This window comes from Sminthopsis crassicaudata, chromosome 4, assembly GCF_048593235.1.
Source record: "Sminthopsis crassicaudata isolate SCR6 chromosome 4, ASM4859323v1, whole genome shotgun sequence".
Taxonomy (NCBI): Eukaryota; Metazoa; Chordata; class Mammalia; order Dasyuromorphia; family Dasyuridae; genus Sminthopsis; species Sminthopsis crassicaudata.
This window is the reverse complement of record NC_133620.1, coordinates 16,983,585-17,006,643: the sequence shown is the minus strand read 5'-3', so window position 1 is coordinate 17,006,643 and position 23,059 is coordinate 16,983,585. Positions and strand designations below refer to the sequence as shown.

The 23,059-nt window shown below is 39.4% G+C and overlaps 1 long non-coding RNA gene across 1 annotated transcript; it reads left to right on the top strand.

Annotated features, from left to right (window-relative positions):
• Nucleotides 1–423: 423 nt before the first annotated feature.
• LOC141540498 (uncharacterized) lies at nt 424–20,939 on the top strand. Its single transcript, XR_012481551.1, has 3 exons — nt 424–885; nt 19,098–19,172; nt 20,493–20,939. It is a non-coding gene; the product is annotated as an uncharacterized LOC141540498 (long non-coding RNA).
• Nucleotides 20,940–23,059: the final 2,120 nt, after the last annotated feature.

The following is a 23,059-nucleotide window of genomic DNA, read 5'->3' as shown; positions in this document are numbered from 1 at the left end:
GTAAGGAGCAAATTCCCTCTATTTAGCATATTTATGCTCAGGCAAGATGGATACTTACTTGGGGGGGTTGTTGAAGGAACCTCACTTTCAGGCAGTATCATTCTTGATCAAAGCTTTTTAAACTGGGGGTCACAATCCCATATGGGGGTCTTGTAACTCAATAGAGGGTCACAAAAATGACTTGTTATCAATAAATGTTGGTTTGTATAAATATTTTATATATACCAGGGGTCAGATAAAATTTTCTTGGGCAAAAAGGGGTAGTGAGTGGGAAAAGTTTAAGAAGCTCTGATCTTGATGGCCTCTAAGTCTCCCCTGTAATTTAAGATTTTGAGCTGGGGACCCGGAGAAATGTCTCTCTCTGCTCCATCTCAGATTTGGGGAGCAATTTAGTCCCAGAAGGCACTTTGCCAAGCATCTGTAACCCAGAAGCTCCTCACGAATCCTGAAATCATGCTCGACTTTGGGTCTGCTTGAGGACTTATCATCCGCCTCTCTGCTTGGGTGACCTCATCCTAAATGCCAGAGAATGCAAGCATAAATCCTTCAGACTTACGGCCAAGGCCGGCTGGCGAGGGTTGCCAGGGACGTGGATCTAAAGAAGCCACCGAGAGGGCAGAGGTTGATTGAGCCCCTAAGGAAGAGTTTGCTTTTGGGTCATCCCAGACCATAACTCATCTTGTCTGGAGCCACAGCCTTGACAGGAACCTGTAATTCAGTGTCCCGAAGGTCGTTGCCCCTGAGCCAGGATTGCCTGGAAAGAGAAAGCGTAGAAGCTCCAGCCCAAGTCCCAGCCAAGAGGACATGGCCAACTCCGTCCTACAGGGATGTGCCTTGTGTCTGCTGGAGCGGCCTCACAGCCATGTTTGATGGAGGACCATCGAGGTGTGTGGGAGTTGGGGGAGCATTGGAGAGGCAAAAGAAATTGGCAAAAGAATTGGGGAGCCTGTGAGAATATAATATCTGACTGAGTGAATAAATTATCTTACTATTTTTTGACTATTTTGACTATTATAAATACCCAAATTAACTATAAAGGACGTAGGAAGACAAGTTCTGCATCCAGAGAAAGAAATGATAAATAGAAGCATGTATAGAATATTACATATATATATTTATATATATACACACACATGTTAGTGTTAGATGGCACTCATTTCTAGGATGGGACCAGGGGAAGGAGAGAAGAAAAAAAAAAAGAAAAAAAAAGAAATTTACATAATGACTTTGTGGTATAAAAGAAATAGCAAGTTGTATGTGGTAGATTTGCAGTTTTATGTGCAATCACCTTTTTATTATACTATTTTATAAAAATGCTTAGTTTATTCTTTAAATTAGAAATAAAATATTTTTTAAAAAATAGAATACAGTAAATGGAATGAAAGCGAATATAGAGTTATAGTGCAAGATTCTTTATCTGGAGCCCAGAGAAATTGCATATATATAATTGTTTCAATATAAGTTGATTTCTTTTGGAATCTATGCATTTTATCTTATAATTAAAAACAGTGTTCTGAGAGTCTAAGGCTTCATTAAAGTGGTCCATCACACACACACATACATATACACACACACACATATACACACACACACATATCACACAGAATTTCTGTGCCCCTCCTGGTGCAGTGGACTGGGCAATGTATTTGGAATCAGGATATGAATGTGTAGTCTGTCTCAATCACTTTTAGTCATATGATCCCAGGCAAGTCACATTACCCATTTTGCCTCAGTTTTCTTCTCTGCAAAATCAGAAGTGGGAAGGAGTTGAGGGGGGAGATAGGACTCTACTCCTTGGACTCTAAAGTCTCTTGTAAGTCTATGATCTGATGAAAAATAGAAAAGCATAAAAAATAAAATAGAATATTTCTGTCTCTATCAATAATTACTTGTGTGACCTTTAGCAAGTTAATGGATTTGTTCAGGAGATGATCACCTGAAGAAATGCAGCTCGATTCTTCAGTTGGAAAAGGAAGGCTTTGGATTAGATGATCTTTCAGGTGTCTTCTATGATTAAATATATTTGGAGTTAGAAGACCAAAGTCAAAATGGCAGCCCCAGTGCTTTTTCCTAGCAGGGAGACTAAAGCATTGGATTTTATAGGTCCTGGAACTAGAAGGTACCTCAAGAACCTCTTGTTTAATCCCCAACCTTTTCCTCCCTTATTCTTTCTTTCTATCTTTCTTTTTTATGGGCAAGGGAAAACAGATAAATGAAGTGATTTGCCCAATGTCCCAAAAGTTGTAAGCATTAGAAATAATATTTGAACATAAGACATTCCCCCCTAGACCAACTATTCTTTTTATTGTATTATGGAAACACAGAGCATCCCTTTCCCTCAAGCCAACCCTAAAGGCAACTGTCAAGTTTTAAATACACACATATCTATGTACATATATATGTTATAGTTATCATAAATGAATTTTATATGCATATATTATGAGATATATGTCTAGATATGAAATATATTTATAAGTAAACATATGCCTATATTTACCCAATTTTATAAACTGTATAAATATTGAATAAATTTATATAATATACATACATACATCTATCTTGCTATATGGCTGTCTGAACCTCTGTTACCTGCCCCTTCTTTTTCCAGTAATCCATATCTAACTAATCATATCTATCCATCCATCTGCATCTCTATGCATTTCATCTGTCACTTTCTCATTTTTTTTTCCATCTCTTTCCTCCTCTCCCTCCCGCCCCCTGGCCCCCATTTCTCTGTCTTCCTCCTCACTGTCTCTCTGTCTCTATTTCTCTCTTTCTCTGGAATCTGTCTCTGACTTTGTTTCTGTCTGTCTCTTTGTCTCTTCATCTCCCTCTCTGACCCCCCTCTCCTCTTCTCCTCCATGTTTTTCCTCCCTCCCTCTCCTTTCCCTCTGCTTCTCCCTCCCCTCTCTCTCTCATTTTGTCTCTTTCTTTCCTCCTCTCTCTTCCCTCTCTGAGCTGTTTCATTCTTTCTCTGTATGTCATTTGTCTCGGTCTCTCTCTTCCTACCACAGGGGCAGCGGGCGCCATGCGCGCGGCACGAGTGGGCGAGCTGGAGAGTAGCTCCTGAGCCCGGCCCCCAGGGAGGAACCGGGGGACAGGCAAGACTCCTTCTCCCTCTATCTCTCCCTCTATCTCTCCCTCTGTCTCTCCCTCTGTCTCTCCCTCTATCTCTCCCTCTCTCTCTCCCTCTCTCTCTCCCTTTCTCTCTCCCTCTCCTTCCTTCCTTCCTTCCTTCCTTCCTTCCTTCCTTCCTTCCTTCCTTCCTTCCTTCCTTCCTTCCTTCCTTCCTTCCTTCCTTCCTTCCTTCCTTCCTTCTCTTCCTTCCTTCCTTCCTTCCTCCTTCCTTCCTTCCTTCCTTCCTTTCTTTCTCTCTTTCTTTCTCTCTTTCTCTCTTTCTCTCTTTCTCTCTCTCTTTCTCTCTTTCTTCTCTCTCTTTCTCTCTCTCTCGTCTTTCTCTCTCTTTCTTTCTCTCTCTCTTTCTCTCTTTCTCTCTCTCTCTCTCTCTTTCTTTCTTTCTTTTCTTTCTTTCTTTCTTTCTTTCTTTCTTTCTTTCTTTCTTTCTTTCTCTCTCTCTCTCTCTCTCTTTCTCTCTCTCTTTCTCTCTCTCTTTCTCTCTCTCTTTCTCTCTTTCTTTCTCTCTTTCTTTCTCTCTTTCTTTCTCTCTTTCTTTCTTTCTCTGTCCTTTTCTCTCTCCCTCCACCCTCCTTCCCTCCTTCCCTTCTTCCCTCTTTTATCTCTCTCACATATCCCAGAGTTTACAGAGTGTGCTTTCCAGATCTAGGGCTGACTCTCAACAACTCTTTGGACAGACCCACTATTTCTCAGGCACTGTACGTATCATGGGAAGGTATGGGCAAGGTACAAGCTACTAGCCTGTGATTTGGCAATTTCATCCCAGCAGCATAAGGCGTGGGCATTTTACAAGCAGTGACTCATCTGAACAGGATAAGGGAATCAAGGGAAAAACATTCTGATCTAACTACACCTCAACCTGAGAGAAGCATGAGTGAAAGGCAGCCAAATACACATACAATTAATACAAACGTGTCTGAAGACCTTGATTTCTAAAGTCTAGATACTCTATAGAGTATTATTTCTAATTTACAATTAAGAAAATTGAGGCCAGAGCCATTGTACAAGAATATTTGTGTGACAATGACAGTTCCAATAAATAGAATGAATTAAAGCCAACTCTTGAATGGACAGGTAGCTTTATTGGATAGAATATTGGGCTTGCAGTCAAAAAGAACTGAGTTGAAATCATGAGTCAGCTATTTATTAGTCATACTAGAGAACCTAGACATTTACTAGCTGTGTGACCCTGACTAAATCATTTAACCCTCTATGTGCCTCAGTTTCCTCATCTACAAAGTAAGAATAATAATAGCACCTTCTGCTAAGGATTGTTGTGAGGATCAAATGAGGTAATATTTACTTGGCACACAGTAGGTCCTTTCTCCTGATATTTTTCTTTTGTACCTTCTGGTGCACTGTTATTAGTAACTAGGGAGCAATAACCAGGGCTCTGCCTCAGGGGATTGTCACTAGGGGCTTGCGATTTCTTTCCCAGTGGTGCTCTAGCTCTCTCTCCCTATGTCACACTCTAGGATCTTACCTCCCTACGGAGGTCATATGACAACCTTTGCACTCCTTCAACACAGCTATCAAGTTACCTATTCTCCACTATAAACATCCTCAGTTTCCCCAAGCAATGCTCATATGGCATTCATTTCTTCATCGTTCTAGTTACTTTTACCCTGGAGACCTTCTACTTATCCCACATCCTTCCTAAAAAGCAGAGGATCTAATTATTCCAGGAAAGTCTGACAAAAGCAGATGAGAGGAGGATTTGGGGAAAATCGAACTTTTCTTAAGTTTGTCCAAAATTTCCATAGCTTTTGTAGCTGCTATTATCACATAGGTGACTCCTACTTACTCAATATATCAGAATTTTATAAACATGACATATGTAGATTCTAATAAAGTATTTTTCAAGATTTGCTAGACTTTCCTTGTGGATGAGGTGGAGGATGATAAAATCATTAGATTTTAGATGAGATTATCACTAATTATCTGTAGATAATAATAATAATAATAATAATAACAATAATAATAAGATAATAAAATCTTAGAATGACTGGATCCAAAATGTAGTCTCTGGAGGATCAATTACTACAACTACAACACTACAAATCAAGGTTTGTAGTGGATCAATAGAGATCCACTGAGAAATCAGAGATTTCTCCACGAAATCAACAGAGAAATCGATCCTTGCCTCTATTATTTTATAAGTTGATTTCAAATGTCTATCATATAGAAACAATAGAATGGAAAAAAAAAACACAAGTAATTTGTGGTAGTTGTTTTGAGAAAAATAACTACCACAAAGTTTTTCTATCTAAAGGATCAAGAGAAAGGTGTCGTTTAGATGTGGTCTGTGGCAATTTATGAGGAACCTGTGGATCATATAGAAGGAAGAAAATCACATGAAATGTATTCCTAGTCACAACATTTATAAGCAATAATGCTATAAAGAAATATTATGAAGAGTATTTTGTGAAAATTTGTGAGGAACTGACAAGAATAGTGTATTTTGGCAAGACTGTTTCCTGTGAATACTGGAGAGGACGAAGAGAAAGGACTATTTCCTAAGAGACTAAAATTAACCATTATCTAGGGGAATAGGAAGATTTGTAAGAGACATTAATCAGTGTTTGGAACTGAATGGTGTGAGACTGGGTTTTCAGACAAGCAAAAAATAATAATCTACTATTGCAGGCTTTGGAGAGACTAGGGTTGGGAAGGTTTGCCAAGCCAAAATATTGTAAGTAGTTATATTCTTTGCTTTCTTATTGCTTCTATTTGCTTAAGAGCAATTACTGAGGGATAATGAGGTATTTGCAGTTTAATATGTAATTAATTTTTTATGAACCGGAGTGTGAATTTGAGTTAATTAATTAATTAATGAGTTATTAGTGAAAAATAAATTATCCATGCATATCCTTGGATCACTTTAGAGCTCATAAAGATAAAAGCAAATAAAAGACTGAGTCAAGTCGCAGGTTGAGGTCGTGTGACCTGCAAAATGAGCTGCCCTGACTTCATTACAGGCTTGACAATGTGGGGTTGGGTGGTGTTCCTGCCCACACTTGAATAAAAATATAGAGATTCGAGTTCCAGAATCATGGGGATCAGAATTGGAAGGAGCACCAAGGATCAACTAGACTAAATTCTGTATTACATCCTCATCAATTTATCTCATTTATGCTTGAATATCTCTGGAGAAGGGGAACTCATTACCTCCCAAAGCAACCCATTCCAACACTAATTTGTGGGAGATTTTTTTTTTTCCTTTTATCTAGCATCACTATACCTTTGTATAGCTTTTGCCCATAATTCCTAGGTTTTTGGCCAAGTTAGACCAGTCTTATTCCTCTTTTACATGGCAGACCTCCAAATACTTGAAAATCACTATCATCTCTCTGCTGGACCCTTCCTTCTCTATCCTAAACATCCTCAGGTTCTTCAACTGATCGTCAACTTGCATACGCTATAGGTCTTTTGTCATTCCATTTGCCCTCCTCTGACCAATGTGGCAAGGTTTGAAAGTCATTAAAAATTTTAATGCTGCTTATAAAGGCACGACCTTATTAAATCATTTTCTTTATTGGATGAGTTCTAAAGCTTGAGGATAGAATCCCTTTCTGTCTGTCTCTTTGTCTCTTTTTTTTGTCTGTCTCTGTTTCTCTGTCTTTGTCTCTCTGTTTCTGTCTCTGTGTCTTTCTCCCCTCCCTCCCTCCTCTTCACCTGCTCATCCCTTCACAATATCTCTCTGTGATTAAAAGACAAATCCTAAGGAGTTACTTAAAGACAGAAAGAGTTTCTATGATCTGCTCAGTATTACCTAGCTATGTCAGGGCTGGGATTTGAACCCAGTTCTTTCTATATCTAAGCCCAGAACTCAGCGCACTCCATGATGGTTCCCTGCTGAGTGCATAGTAGGATTTTACTGATGGATGGACCAACTTGCCACCAGTGTTACAGAATGGATTCCTAATGGCCAAGAGCAGTAAGGAAAGCTTCCAAAGTGCCCTTTGTTGGCGCTAAGTGGGGGCTGATTTATACCCAGGCCCTTCATCAACACTTTGCCTCAATATCTTCCAGTGTGTAAAGTCTTGTAAATCTTCCCTGGGAGTTACTACATCACTGCTGGCAGAATTTGTGCAAACACATGGAAAATGTCATTAAAGAAACAAACCTGTAAGAGGCCTCCGTGGAGTCCCTTTCAACAGGGCTTGAGTTACTTAAAATCAATATTTGAACAAGGACCAATCCACATCTTTTCCAAACCAAATTAGAAGGGGCCCATGATGGGGGTGGTTACGTCAAGATGGAGGTTCTCCATAGGGTCCTTTGCAAGGACACAAATAAGATGATGAACCAAGAGGCTGTTCTGCTCCCCAGATTCTCAGATCCAACCCTACTATCTCTACTGCCTCAGTGGCAATAATTCATAGCAACAAAGAAATTTCATTTTCACAAATCACTTTACCTACACCATCTATTATGATAATCCCATAAGGTATGGGCTATATTTTATTTGGACTCACTGAGACACATCAAGGTAAATTTGGAGTCAAAAAACCTACATTTGAATCCTGATTTTTCTCCTTTATCCTATCTGAGACTCAGTTTCCTCATCTGTAAATGAGACGATTGGCTTAGCTGACCTTCCAGCTCCACATATACCTCATATCTCTATCTGGGTAAATGTGAATAAGTCATTTACCCCATTGGGCCTCAAGGCCAGAGAGGGATGAAGAAGAATTAAAGCTTTTTTAAACATTTCTGTATCCTTCATCTCTTTGGTAGTTTGGTGACTTATAGTCTCTTCTTAAATTTAATGTTTTTAAAGGAATTGAAATAAAACACTCATAATTACAAAGAAAACCAGTTATGCCAAAGGGCAGTTAGATGATACAGTGAATAGAGTGCAGATTTAAAGTCAGACAGACTCATTTTCCTCAGTTCTAATCTGGCCTCAGACATTTGCTAGCTTGTGACTTTGGGTGAGCCAATTTGTCTGTTTCCTTATCAATAAAATAAGCTGCAGAAGGAAATGACAATTCACTCGAGTATCTTTGCCAAGAAACCCCCAAATGGGGGCATTAGGAGTTGGGCACAACATATTTATCAGAAGATTAAAAAAATACCTAATATCATAGATTCCCGGTCAATAGATGGACAATCTCTAAGGTTATTTCTCAATCTGATTCTATCATAATTGCTGAGGTCATCCAGTTTCCAGTTGAAAACAACTTGGATAGGAAACATGTAATGTGGAAATTTACTCCACTGAGGCAGATTGGCAATTCAAGGATAATATATAGAATTATATTGAGAGACAGAGACAGAGATAGAGACAGGAGTGAGAAGAGAGACAGAGACAGACAGGAGGAAGGGGAAAGGGAGAAGGGGAAGGAGAGGCAGGAGGAGGGATGGAAAGAGAAGGAAGGAGAGGGAGAGGGAGAGTGAAGGAGTGACAGAAAAACAGACACTCTCTAGGAATTATTCAGTAAAAATATTGGCTGGAATCATATAGGTAGCATGTTGTTTGAAATAGAATTCAAACCCAAGTCTTTTTGCCTCTGAGTTCAGCTCTCCATCACGGTACCTGTTTGGTCTTAACTCTCAGGGATTTTCTGGGATAATTTCTTCTGTCTTTCTGACATAGTAATAAAAAAGGAAAGCAAAGGAAGGGGAAAGACTATTCAGAAAGAAACACAGTCAAATGCCTCCTCATGTCTTCAGCTCATAAAGCAAAAGAAATTGAAAGGCTTACTAGAAGGACTGTATCCACCAGTGAGTCATGCACTTCTTGAAGAAGTCACTCAGGGACTATTAAAAAAGGCTGGTTCTGGGGAGTCAGATAACACCATAAAGAGAAAATAGAAAGCTGGCCATGGTGAAGAAGGTGATGGGAGTTCAGAGACGGTCTGTTTAACAAGTCCATTATGACTGGTCCCAGCATCCTGTTTTCTGAAATAGCACTGACTTTTAGCCCTGAGATGCTCCATATGTACTCTTCAGGGCTTGAGAGATAGTATCCTTAACATAGGTCCAAGGGAATGCTATGCCGGATTGACTGGTATAGAAGGTTTCTGAGGAAACTTTCAATTCCAAAAACTTGATAGATTTTATGTTCTTGTAGTCGGTGGCCCCTTGACAGTTTGAAATTGTGCTCCCTTCCCTACAGAGGTCACATTCTAATTTCTAAAGTTCATCCCAGTCTAGCATTTTATGTTCTCATGGATCTAACATTTGGGTATCTATAGTTTAACAATCTACATTCTAATTAACAAACCAAGAAATATTTATTTGGAATCTAATATTTTCTAAAGTATCTAACATTTTTGATACCCAGTGTCTATTTTGTGTCTACCTTACTCTAATGTAAAATGTTCTAAAATTCTCTCTTCTACACCATCCTAGCTCTCACTTCCATGATTTGTCATGATAGGATATCATGGTTATCATGGAGAAGCTTTCCAGATGCATGTTAGGGAATGGGAAGTAGTCTACTTTGGCTGGAATACACCATAGTGGCTCAAATATGGATTATGAATTTTCCTTAAATCTGACTTCTGTAAATCTAAGTGAGTGTCTCTCACATCCCAGATGAGGGGACTGGAGTAGATGACCTCTAAGATCTGTTTTGGCTCTAAATCTATAACCCTATAACTGATTATGGAAGCAATTCCTATTCAGGTATGAGTTAGACCAAGTGATCTCAGGGATCCTTTCTAAATCAGAAATTATGATTAACAGATCCTTCCTTTGATAACCACATTCGCCTTTTCCCCTTTTATTGGCCATTTATATTCCCAGACTATGCAATGCACAGGTCTCTCCCTTATTGTGGATCCAGTTGAATTCTTGCGGAATGGAACAGGCTGCCTCCAAAGGTAATCCCTCCCATCCCTAGTCCCTTGTAAGTCATGAGAGGATTTTAAGAAGACTAGGTAACCATTGTTAACATTTTGTGATTTTGTGACTCAATGACTCCATTTGCCCAGAGAGGCTTCTGCTACTTTGTGATTCTAGAACAATGGGAGTTGTCATGGATGGAAACTTCCAAGAATTACTAACACTCTGCATGATGTCACTGAGAAGCTTTAGTGGGTCTAAAGACAAATGATTCCTGCTGTTTTTTTATCCTCCTGAGAATAAATGTTCTTATCCAATGGCCACAATGAGTGTGTATCAGTGTCCTCTGGGATTGATTTAACCCCTTAGAAGTCTTGATGTTACAGTAGGGAATTTTCCTCATAGCTTTATTAAACATATAGGAGCATAAAATTGTCTATCTTGAATCATCCCTTTGTTCTAGCCAGTCTAACCTTATCCCAAATAATAAATTCTAGATGGTCTTTTATATCAAAACTTCTTTAACTGTGGGTCACAACCCCATATGGGCTCTCATAACTCAATGTGGGAAGTCATAAAATGATGATTTATTATCAGTAAATCTTTGTATACTTATTTTATATACCTAAGGTCATGTAAAAATTCTTGGGTGAAAAGGGTTCTCCAGTGGCAAAAGTTGAAGAAGCCCTGTTTTATATCAGCTGAGCTTTTCATTGGCTAATTCGCTGTCTCCCAAACCACCTTGTTTTAGCTATTTTGTATTTACATTCTTTATTTATTCTTTATGTATTTGTAAGTATTTATATACTTGTTATTCCTCAATGGGATGCAAACCCCTCACAAATCCAAATTGTTTCATTGCTTTTGTGTCCTTAGATCTTAGCACAGTGCGTAGAAGAACATAGTAGGCGCTTCATATATGCTTGTTGAGTAATTGATCAGTTGGTTGATCAACTTTGAAGTTTGAGGAAGTCTTTCTCCCTCTCCATTCACTTCACTGGCTTCCTTTAATAAACCATGAGCTTTCCTTAAGAAGCCATGAAGGAACCTGCCAGCTGTGGAATGCCCATAACTCATGGATTAGCTGAAGCAGGAGACAGGGTCTTCCTGGCTCTGGCACAAAGGCCCATTGTGAGTTTGGGCAAGTCCCATGCTGTCCCTGGTCTTCCTTTTTTTCTGTGAATTGAGGAAATCTACAAGATTACCTTCATCTTTTTCCCATAACAGGTTTACAAAACATTTTTCGTAAATGTCTTGCTCAACTAGAGAGGATCCAAAGGACTGTCGTTCAAATCCTGAGTCTGAGATTTACAGTCTGTGCCTCCACAGGTAAAGGCTTTGTTCTCTGAACAAGCTTCTTCACTAATAAAATAAAATAAAAATTGACTAGCTGATCTTTTAGGTCCTAATGCCAGCAATCCTAGTGTGACTATGTCTAAGGAAAAAAAAAAAAAAAGGATTTCTTCTGAGCAAAAAAATGAAAGAGTTCAAATCTAGCAAAGACAAATCCTAGATTATGTCAAGAAATATGAGATTGCAGGGGGACTCCCTGAGCAGAAAGGAGATTGGGAGATAGCTAAATATATGCTTTCAGGGATGCCAGGATTCCCAAACTAGAAGGTTGAGTAATCCCCTCTTCCTCCTGCTTTCCTCCTTTCGTATCTCCCTTCTACACCCAGCAATTCTTCCTCTAGGTAAGCCCTTAAGAACATTGGCTAATTTCCTGGAAGAGTTCATCAATTTAGCATCATTGATGAGCATACCTCTTCATAACTCACACCCAGGCTCTTATTGGTCCAGTCGGAAGAACTTGCTTATCCTACCCGACTTGTCCTTTACAAATTTATCCCCTCCAGCAGAATTCCATGTTTAAAGGTTTATGCTAATCAAGCTTCCTTGCTCAAAGTTTTCTTCCTCTGGAAGAGCTATCAGAAATAGAAGGGCTAGTTCAGGAGGGAATCATCAGCCTCTCCATTTCCCTCTCCACCATTGCATGCTTTTTTTTGTTTGTTTGTTTGTTTTTGTTTGTTTGTTTGTTTGTTTTTTTAAGTAATCACTCATTGAGTATATAAAAGAGACATTTTTTTCTTCTTCTTCCAGATATGAGTTGAAATAGATGACTCTTGAGATGTCTGCTGTCTCTGAGGTTTCCTGACTTGATGTTGTCAGGAATCCATTCATCTCTTATGTACTTAACGCTATGCTAGGTATTATAGTGGAAGAAAGGGATACAAAGAAAAAGGAATCAACAGCATTTCCCCATATTAAGGCACCTATAAAAGAGGGAAACTAATCTCTTCCCTGGGTCCCTTTATCTCTACTCACCTAGACACCTAGTCAGATAATTGAGGACCCACATGGCTGGAATGCCCTTCTGCTTCCTCTGGATTTTTTCTTTAATAAGCTCAGTTCCAAATTACCAAATACTCTACACGATCCTTGAAAGTAAAGGCTATTTTAGCTTTCACTTTTTTGTCTCTGTATTTTCAATATCTAGCACGGTCCCTGGTACACAGTAGCTGCTTTCATTTTTTTTCTGGTCTCTGTATTCCTATTGTTTAGCACAATCTTTGACATACAATAAATACTTAAGAAATATTTATTCGATTAAATTGATCTTCATCAAGGAAAGGCAAAAGATCGATTATCACAAGATTAATAAAACACTATGTGCCAGGTACTGTATGAAGAACTGGGAATACCAATGGGAACACATGAGGACAATTACTAAGTTCAAAAACTTTGCTTATGTTCAAGTGGGGCAAGACCAGATATAACAAGGTCTTGGAAGGGCAGAAAGTTACAAGAAGGCAAGTGGAAAAGTGTAGATATTCTGGACTGGATCAAAAAATGATGTGGACACGTGAAGAAACAGTGGTTTGAGCCAGTGATTCATTAATCAGAGGAGAGCTTCTTAGGGTTGGAACCATCTCTAGTGAGAGAAGGCTGTTGTTGAAAAGATGGAAAATTCAAGAGTGCCTGGTGAAGAGGTGACATTGGGAAGTTGGGACAAAATGGGGAGAATACATCGTCCTTAATTAGGTAGGATAGTGCAGTGGAAATAACCCTTATCTGAGAATTAGAAAATCTGAATTCAAGTCTTCAAATATTACTAACTCAACAAACCTAATTTATTTGCTTCTTTTTATTTGCTTTTTCTTAATTTTTTCAAATCCAAACTTAGACATCAATTAGTCTAAATCCTTTATTATACAGGCAAAGAAATTGAGGCCCTTAAAGAGTGTCCTATTCAAGATCAAAGAGAATAAGCTACAGACCCCAAGATGAAGGGAGAAGGCACGTTTTGTATTTATGTTCTTGCTTTATCTTCTCAGTAAATAGCCATCTCCAAATGAGTTGATGCTGATGAGTTGAACGATAATGGGCTACTAATCACAAAATCAATGATATAAAAATACTAGGAATGGTAATTTATATTGGGAAGAACAAACTAAAATGGAGGAAGCATGAGCAGGAATCAATCCACCTTCTGAAGAGGGCCCTCTAGAACCATTCAAGGAAGACATAGTTATGTCTTAGGGAATCTATCTAACTTGCTAGTAAGGGTGAAATAATGGAGCTCATAACTGCTGCCTATCTAAAGAGCTTTAGAAACCTCAAGGCCCCATCTATATATGGACTTCCATAACCATTCATTCACCTCACCCTGCTCCTGACTCCTGACTCGGTAGGCAGATTTAGGACTCTCATTTCTTCAAACACACACATTAATTTCTAGCTTAAAAGGAGCACTAGTCTATAAACCATGCACATTGTCGCTCTGAATATGTGCATTATTTAATGTCCAGTCTATAAAATATTTAGCCAGGGTTCCCCCCCCCCCTTGCCTTTGTTCAGTGTTGTCTGCCTCTTGGTTTCTTCATGCTGGTAAAAGAGGGCTTGGCATTCTTCCAAACATGGCAAGAGGCAGCAGCTGGAAGGGGACCATATTTTATTCATTTTTGAAAGCATGTATAATTTGCTAGTGTTGAAAGCTTCCTTGGGGGCTTAAGGGTTCTGAGGCTCACTGCCCTCCACCCCCCACCATCTCTAGGCCATTGTTCTTAAGCAAGGAAGGCATCTGGGAACTGAGTGTGTTGGATCCAATTTGTTTCCAAGTCCACTTTTGTCATCTCAGTTTAGATAGGGATGTGAGTTGGGAGATGTAAGTCTCGTCTTTGCCTCCCCCTAATTACCTATTTGTGTGACCTTGCACTTGTCACTTCCCTTCTAGTGACCTCAGTTTTGCCAGTGATAAAAAGAGGGGTTGGACAAGTTGATCTCTAAGTCATTTGCTATTTCTAACATTTGCCCTCCAATGACCCTTTCAGCTCCCCAATACACCATCATGAGCTCTTTTCTAGAAGCAATATATTTTATATTCTCACAGTGATAGAATTTAGAACTAACTAGTACCTTAAAAATTTTCTAATTTAGTGCCCTCATTTTACAGATAAGGCAACTGAGGACTATGAGATTTAGTGACTTGAGGCAAAGACCTTTAGGCAGTAAAGAACACAGATGAGTTTTGTGTCAAAGATCTCTGATTTTCTATTATTCCCATTATACATCATTAATTTACTCTTTATATTGTTCCCATTCTCCTTGCAGTAGCTTTCCTGATTCTACTTGAGAATTGCTATATGCAATTCCGAAAAGGATCAAACATTGTCGGTCCATACAAGGTATTGCCTATTTTTAAATGCTATTTTCTAATAATCTATAACCTAAAGTCCACTGCAGGATTTATATGCATAGGAAGCAACTTCAGAGGCCATCTAGTCCAATAATCCCTTTCACTTTACATATCAGGAAATTGAGGCTTCGAGAAATGAGTTGACTTACCCAAGGTCACTTAGGTAGTAATTATCACAAGGAAGATTGAACCTAGTTCCTCTAACTCCAAAACCAGTTTGTCCATTATGTTTAACAATCTAAATCTCTATATTTTGAGGTTCTTTCCAGCTTTGACATTATTTGTACTGTCTGCCATGATCTCAAATGCTATGCAGTTTACTTAAATATTCTGTATTCTCATTCTTCTTCTAGCTCTAGTATTTTGTGTTCTAAAGCATCTTCTAGCTATGTATTGTGTATTTTGTGTTCTGATTCTCTGTCCTGAGCCCTTTTCAACTCTAATATTCTACATTCTGTGTTCCAGAAGTCTATGTTCTAAGGATCTTTCTGTTTCTGACATTTTGAGTTCCAATGCTCCATCTAGTTATAGGTTCTAAGCTTATAGTCAATGTTATAATGTCCCTTTTAGCTATATATTAATATATTAAATATATATAAAACAAATAAATAAAAAAATAAAATTAAAAAAAGTAAAAATAAAATATTTTTAAAATGCATAAAGTCTAACTGTGGTCTAGTGTTATAGACCACAGTTAGACTTTATGCATTTTAAATATATTTTCCTTTAGTAGGCTGCTCCAATATTTTTTTCAGGAAAAAAATGGAGACAACAGTCCCCCATCATGTCTTTTCCTCCTTTTCTCTCTCCTTTGGAAAGTCAGTAGAGTTTTTAGCTTTTTTCCTGAGTTTTCAGGAATTCAAAGCAAAAATCTCTACAAATTAGTAGATCATTATAGTCAGTTCTAGGAGAATCAAACAAAAAAATTTCATGAGGCCCCACTGAGTGGTGGATGCATAATCTCTGACTGGCTCTCCACTGAATTTTCATTTGTGTGTATTATATGAGAATAGATAACTCTTTGCAAAAGTTTTAGGTAGTATTGAAAATATATGTTTACACACACACACACACACACACACACACACACACACACATACACACAATACATACGTCTTCCCTTTCTCTGCCTCTCTACCTATTTAACCTATCTGCCTATCAGAAATCCCTCTCTCTAGAGAAATTTCATCTCTGTACACATGTAAACATGAGAACTAATATGCAGCGACTACCAAACTTGGAACTCTATTTACAAGACATCCTTCTAAGCTGACACTTGCCAGAAGTCTCCCTTTGCCAGTTAGAAGGCCAAATCCTAAAATCATACAAGTCACATAATCCAAAATCCCTGCTGCTCTAGGATTATGCTCTTGCATTATTAGACATGATAAGGGGGGTGCTTTCAGGAAAAACATGGAATTACCTAGCTATATGGACTGATGCAAAGTGAAGTGAGAAGAACTGAAGAATCACTGTGCTCAGTAACATCAATGTTGTTTTGCTAGTTAACTAGAATAGACTTGGCACTCTGATCCACCAGTGATCCAAGATAGTTCCAAAGAATTCATGATAAAAATGCTATTCAGTTTCAGAAAGGGAGTTGTTGAAATCTGAGTACTAATTGAAGTGCGATTTTCTTATTTTTCTTGCATGTTTTTTTTAAAGCATGGTTAAGATGGAAATATGTTTTGCATGATTTCACATAAAAAGATATATAAAATACTTTGGAAACCTTTGAGTCTTATGAAAATATCATTATAAAAATAAATCATTCTATACTAGACTGGGGGAAAATGAAGAGAGAGAAATACACATAGAGACAGAGAGAAAGAGAGACAGAGGGAGAGAGACAGAGAGAGACAGACCCAGAGAGAGAGACAGACCCAGAGAGAGAGACAGAGAGAAAGAGAGACAGAGAGAAAGAGAGACAGAGAGAAAGAGAGACAGAGACAGAGAGAAAGAGAGACAGAGAAAGAGAGACAGAGAGAGACACAGAGAGAGACACAGAGAGAGACACAGAGAGAGACACAGAGAGAGAGAGACTGAGAGAGACACAGAGAGAGAGAGACAGAGAGAGAGACAGAGAGAGGAGAGAGAGACACAGAGAGAGAGACACACAGAGAGAGACAGAGAGAGGAGAGAGAGACAGAGAGAGAGAGACAGAGAGAGGAGAGAGAGACAGAGAGAGGAGGGAGAGACAGACAGAGACAGAGAAGGGAGAGAGAGACACACACACACAGACACACAGAGAGAGAGAGAGAGAGAGAGAGAGAGAGAGAGAGAGAGAGAGAGAGAGAGAGAGAGAGAGAGAGGGAGAGAGAGACAGACAGAGAGAGGAGAGAGACAGAGGAGAGAGAGACAGAGACAGAGAGAGGAGAGAGACAAAGAGAGAGAATTAGTTGAAGAGAGTCAGCTGATTTGTTGACTGGCCTTTATCTTGTGTCTATCTTGCATGTACATGGTTGTTTGCACATTGTGGCCTCCACCAAAATATGAGTTCCTGGAGGCAGGAACTTGGATCTTTTTATTTGGGGGTGGGGGCTTTTCTTTGAATTCTCAGTGCTTCATCCAGGGCCTGGCACAGAGCAGACACTTCCTAAGCATTTGTTGACTGACAGAGGACAGAGCTTTTCTACCTCATGTCTGCCTTCCTGAGATTGGCCAGCAGATCATCCTGGACTTTTCTGTCTTTTCCCTCCTTGAAGGGACACGCCATCAAAGTGTCCCCCTTCCCATGCCTCCAGACAAAGACTGTACCCTGTACTTTCAGAACAGGAATTAGGGGAGCTCTCACATTGAACATCCTCCCTCCCAATGAGGTAGCAGGTGCCACAATGGTCAGAGCCTCCGACTTAGAGTTAGGAAGATGTCCATTCAGCTGCAGCCATTGGTATTTCCTAGATCGATGACCTTGGTTAAAACACTAAACTCCTGTCTACTCCAGCTTCCTTATCATAAAATGGGGGGTGATGGCTCCTGTCTCCCAGTGTTGTTTTAAGGACCAAAGGAGATAACAATTATAAAACACAGAGTAAGTGCTTATCAAATGTTTATTCCCTTCCCCCAATAAAGAATCCCCCACCCTGGCACATCTATACATTCAAAGGGAACTGTTGGAAGAACCAGGGATGCAAAGCCTGGTGAATAGAGCTTTAAGGAAGGCCTGCTAGTTCTTTTCAAGGATGTAGGATGGTCCTGAGCAGGAGATTTGTGCCTTCAATCTAAAGACAATTTAAACCAACTGGGATATTTGGACTTTATTCCTTTCTCATCTCCTAATTAATCTTGGGTTTTAATTCCCAGTGAGTTATTACCTCATTCTCTGAGTCTGAAAATCATTCTCCATGGAAGATAAAATAGAAACAAAATAAAAATTCAGCTATTGACCTTCACTCCCATCCACCATCATCCACCAGGGGCCGGAGGGATCTGATCTTTCTTTCTTCAGGATATCTAAAAAAAATTTTTTTTTTTTTTTGGTATGCTCAGACACGTGTAAGAGCTGTACGGAGAAGATGGAAAATAACCTTAGGGGGAAAGTGCAGGAACATGAGTTAACTGACCCATAGCTGCTATGGAGGTGGGGCTTTGGAAAGTCCAGCAGCGCCAGAAGGAAGAGGCCCTTAGTGGAAGGTCCCTCCAGTTTTCCTCCAGGCAGGTCTGACATTAAGGAGAAGCTGGGTCCCACCCATCTGTTATAAGAGCCCCATGTCTGGTGACCTCAGGTTGTTGAGGTCATCCAGTGTGAGTCCCTTGATCAATACTGGAGTGTGCTCATCTGGCCAGGGCCCAGGCCCTAATGGACACAGCCCTCCAGCTGCAGAGACCCTCCCTAGCTTGTGCCTTACCCAGACTCAGGGGTGGGGGAACTGGCTCAGGACAGGGTTGTCTCATTCTTTTCTCCGTCCCAAACCTGCCTCGGCCTTTGTTACTCCATGTGAGCGTGAAGGGGTCTGGGACGCTCCGGGGCTGGGCTCGTGTTCAGAAAGCCACTGGCCTTGTGCAGGAGGAGCTCCCAGAAGGCTGCTGGATCAGAGCCTCAGTCAGGAGTAGAGAAGGCATAGAAGGAAGAAAATAAGAGGAAAAAAGCAAGAGGCAGCGAGGGTGAATGTTGGAAACTGCATATATTTTGAAAATAAAAAGTTTTATTGAAAAAACAAATAAAAATAAATGCTGCTTCATTGAAGTAGAGCAATACAGGAAGTCAGGAAGATGTGATTTCAATGTCATATTCACTAATAATGCATTCCTAGGAAAGTAGCCTAATGCCTGAACTTCAATTTCCTTATCAATAAAATCTGACTGCTAGGCTACATTTAAACTCTGGTCTTCCTAACTCCCAAGATTGATGTAAGTATCAAATGAGATCGTATTTGTAAAACATTTCACAAACCTTAAAATGAGCTCAAAATGGAAGCTAGCCTGGCTTTATATCCTATATCCTGACTAAATATATTCCTGGTTTATACAGACACTAAATCTGGCCACGGATAAGCCTCACCTCTCTCAGAAACTCAGCTGGAAACTATATGTGGAGCAAAATCATGTGAGTGAGTTTTTCTACCAGCGCCAAATAGCATCTTCTCAGCAACTTATGGTTTTCGATTGTTCCCTGGGATGTCAAGAACCCGACAGACTTATTCAGACTCAGATATTCCCATGTTAAAAGTGCAACTTGAACTCAGGTCTTGCTGATTCTCTGACTAGCACGGTCCACTTCTCCACCAAGAAAATGGTGGAAATGTTACTTAGTACCATGTGCCTCATTGAATTGTTATTTGGAAATTGATCTGTAAATTTTACATTAATATGATCTGATATTATTATTAAACTGGGAGAAGCAACTGTCTGTTAAAATAGAGCAAGGACTCTATTGAATTGAATTGAAATTGAAAGGGCCCTCAGAACTCATTTCGTTCAATTCTCTTATTTTGCCAAGGAAGAAATTCAGACTAAGTGAGGGTATGTAACTTACTCATAGTCACCTAGTTTATATTTCAGAGGCTAGATTTGAGCATCACTCTTTCTGATCCCAAGATAGGGGTGCTATCCACAACATCTTTCTCCTGATTCCCCCATGGGGGGTTGGTCACAAAAAAAGCACTTAACAGTAGTCAGAGAACCTGGTTTCTCTGCCTTAGAGAGAGTACTGCCATCTGAGTTATTGGAAGTCAGCCAAGATAACGCCATGTTGGAAAGCAGTCAAGATGGTATCATGTTGGAAAGTAATCAGATGGCAGATTTCCACGATGGCAGATCTTTCCGGTCCTCCGGGGAGGGAGGACTGTCCTGCATCCGGACAATGTGGGGGTCTTTAAAGCTTGCAATGTCTAGTCTCATCCCTAAGAAAATAAATTGTCCAGGCAGCAGGATATTGATGATAGTGGCAAGGTCACCGGGCACTTGGATGCTGCGGAGAGAAAGTATTACAATGCTAGTCTTAATTTAAGTGAGACCTCATTCAGCAAAGAGCAGCCTTTTAGAGTTCACAATGTAATAAAAATTGAATATAGGAGATTAAAAAGGAAAGTTATTGGAAAGAAACATCAATGACTCTAGTCCTTACTGATGTGCCCCCATGATGTCTAAGCAGAAAGCAGCTTCCCAGAGGACCATTGAGTTGTGAAATGAATGGGAAGGAGTCTTTTACAAGCAGACACACACACACACACACACACACACACACACACACACACACACACACACACACACACACACACACCCTGCTTGCAGAAAGGGAAAAGACAGTGCGTAAGTGTCTGGACTATTACATAAAAACTGTCTGTCAGACGGGGGAAAGTAATTAAAATCCACCTCTGCCTTGGCCAGCAGGTGAAATATATATTTTTTTCTATCTTCCCTTCAGGAGATGGTGCATTTGGAGACAAAGAAGGTTGATATACAGGAGGCAAGTTCAAAAAAAAAAAAAAGAGGAAAATAGAGGATTTTTACAAAAATGAAAAGCAGCATCAGGCTGGGCCAATGATTTATTACCAGGCTGGTTGAAACCTAATTGATGACTAATGTTGTAATGCATTTGAAGCTACACTGATCTATGATCTGTCTCAACGACGATGAAGGGACACTGCAAGGAGAAAATTTCTAACTGATTTAACCCTATGGAACCTTCAACCCACACACCCACACCCACCCCCCCACCCCCACACACACATTGAGAGACAAGATAACCAGCTGTTGACTTCCTAATAAATATTAGGGTCTTGGAATTCAGAATCCAATTATAATTAATTAGAGCCTAGAAGAGGAAAGAAGGGCAAGTGGGTGTATCTTCAGGAGCTCAAGAGGCTGTAGGAAATTGGGGTAATGTTGTTGGATCCTAATTACTTAGTCTTGCCCTGATGCCTCATTAAGATTACTCCAGATTATGATTCTAAAGAAGTAGTAAAAGGATGACTCTGGAGAGATTCTGGGTTATTTTGATAATAACATCACTTAGCTTCCCAAGGCTACAACTTCCTTCTCTGTTAAATGAGAGGGATGTGCAAAGTTGTATCTGAGGTGCCTTCCTGCTCTAAAATCCCAAATCTCTTAGCATCTCTGGGTTTCTGTTTACTTATCTGCAAAATGAAGGATCTGACTCACCTCAGAGGTTCCTTTAAGCTCTAGTTTTCTTATTATGTTCCAAGCTTTGACAACAGGAAGAGAGATCTCAGGACAGCTAAGCTGCAGAAGCTCCAAGGATTTACCCAGTCTATGGGTAACATTTGTGGCATCCCTTTTTGTATTGGCAAGAAACTGGGAACTGAATGGATGCCCAAAACTGGGAACTGAATGGATGCCCATTAGTTGGAGAATGGCTGAATAAATTATGGTATATGAATGTTATGGGATATTATTGTTCTATAAGAAATGATCAGCAAGGTGATTTCAGAGAGACCTGGAGAGACTTACAGGAACTGATGCTGAGTGAAGTGAGCAAAACAGGAGATCGTTGTATCTCAATGATGAACAATTCTGATGGAATTGGCTCTTTTCAACAGTGAGGTGATTCAGGCCAGTTCCAATGGTTTTGTGATAGAGAGAGATGTCTGCATCCAGAGAGAAGGGACTGAGTGTGGATCACTCATTTTGTTGTTTTTTTCTCTTTTTTTTCTTTTTGATCTGATTTTTCTTGTGCAGCATGATATATGTGGAAATATATATAGAACAATTGCACATGTTTAACATATATTCAATTACTTGCCATCTAGGGGAGGCAGTGAAGGGAAGACAGGAAAAAAAATGGAACCCAAGGTTTTGCAAGGGTGAATGTTGAAAACTATATATATGTTTTGAAAATAAAAAGTTTAATAATTGAAAAAAAAGAATACTGTGTACAAATAGAAATAAGAGAAAAGGAAAGGAAAGAAAGGAGGGAGTGGAGGGAGGAAAAAAGAAGGAAAGAAGAGAAGGGAAAAGGAAGGGAAGAAAAAAAGAGGAAGGAAAGAGGACAGAGGAAGAGGGAAGGAAGTTTCCATGGAGAAGTTGGTTGCTTCTTATTGTTGTTTTGTCCAGAAACCCTGAAAGTCTTTTTCCCTTAAATTATTTTTTTGACTAGGTAAAAGAGGCCATTCTTTACCTCAGTTCTTGCTGGCTTCATTACTGATGAGCATTGTTGGCTCAGTCAAACTGAGACCTTCTAAAGATCTTGGCTTAAAAAGGTGGTCACCCACTGCATCCAGGACCATCTCCAATTGTCCTGATCTACATCTTGCCTCTGGAACCAGATGGTTTTGGAGAAAATGCAGCTGTGACCTTGCCCCATCCTTCGTCACTTCAATCTGAGTCACTTGCCTTTCATGGTCTCACCTCCCTGATGTCATGTCTTCTTGGAGAATAAAGGCAAACAACAACAACATAAAGAAGTTAATTGCTTGAAATGTTCCTTAAAGGAAGTCCTTAAAGTTTCTGTGAGGTGAATGTAAAGAGGGAAAGAATTTCAAGTTTTTTTTTCTAATTAGGTTTGGAAAGAATTATTTTTAGGTTGATTTAAAGAGAATTTTTTTTTAAAGCACTACAGGTCTCAAAGGTCATCTATCTTATATAAGTATTAATAGCTAGGTCAATAAAAGGTGTGCCCTCCACCTTACACTGTGAAATCAAAAATCGTAAAAGTATTATTGGGGATTCCTAATGACTGCTTCTAGAAAACCACCGGGGTGGCTGGCCCATGATAACATAACTAGTTTGGGGTAAATGTGGCTTTGTCCAAGGTACTGTCATGATGGGGCTTTCCCTTTATTTCAAGGTCTTCAGGGAAGGAAAAAAAAATAGAACACAAAGTTTTGCAAAGGTGAATGTTAAAAATTATCTATGTATAGGTTTTGAAAATAAAAAGCTTAAAGAAAAAAGAAAAACAAAAACAAAAACAAAAACAAAAACAAAAAAAAAATCAAGGTCCTCAAAAGTACACAATACAGAGCCTCCTCCCCT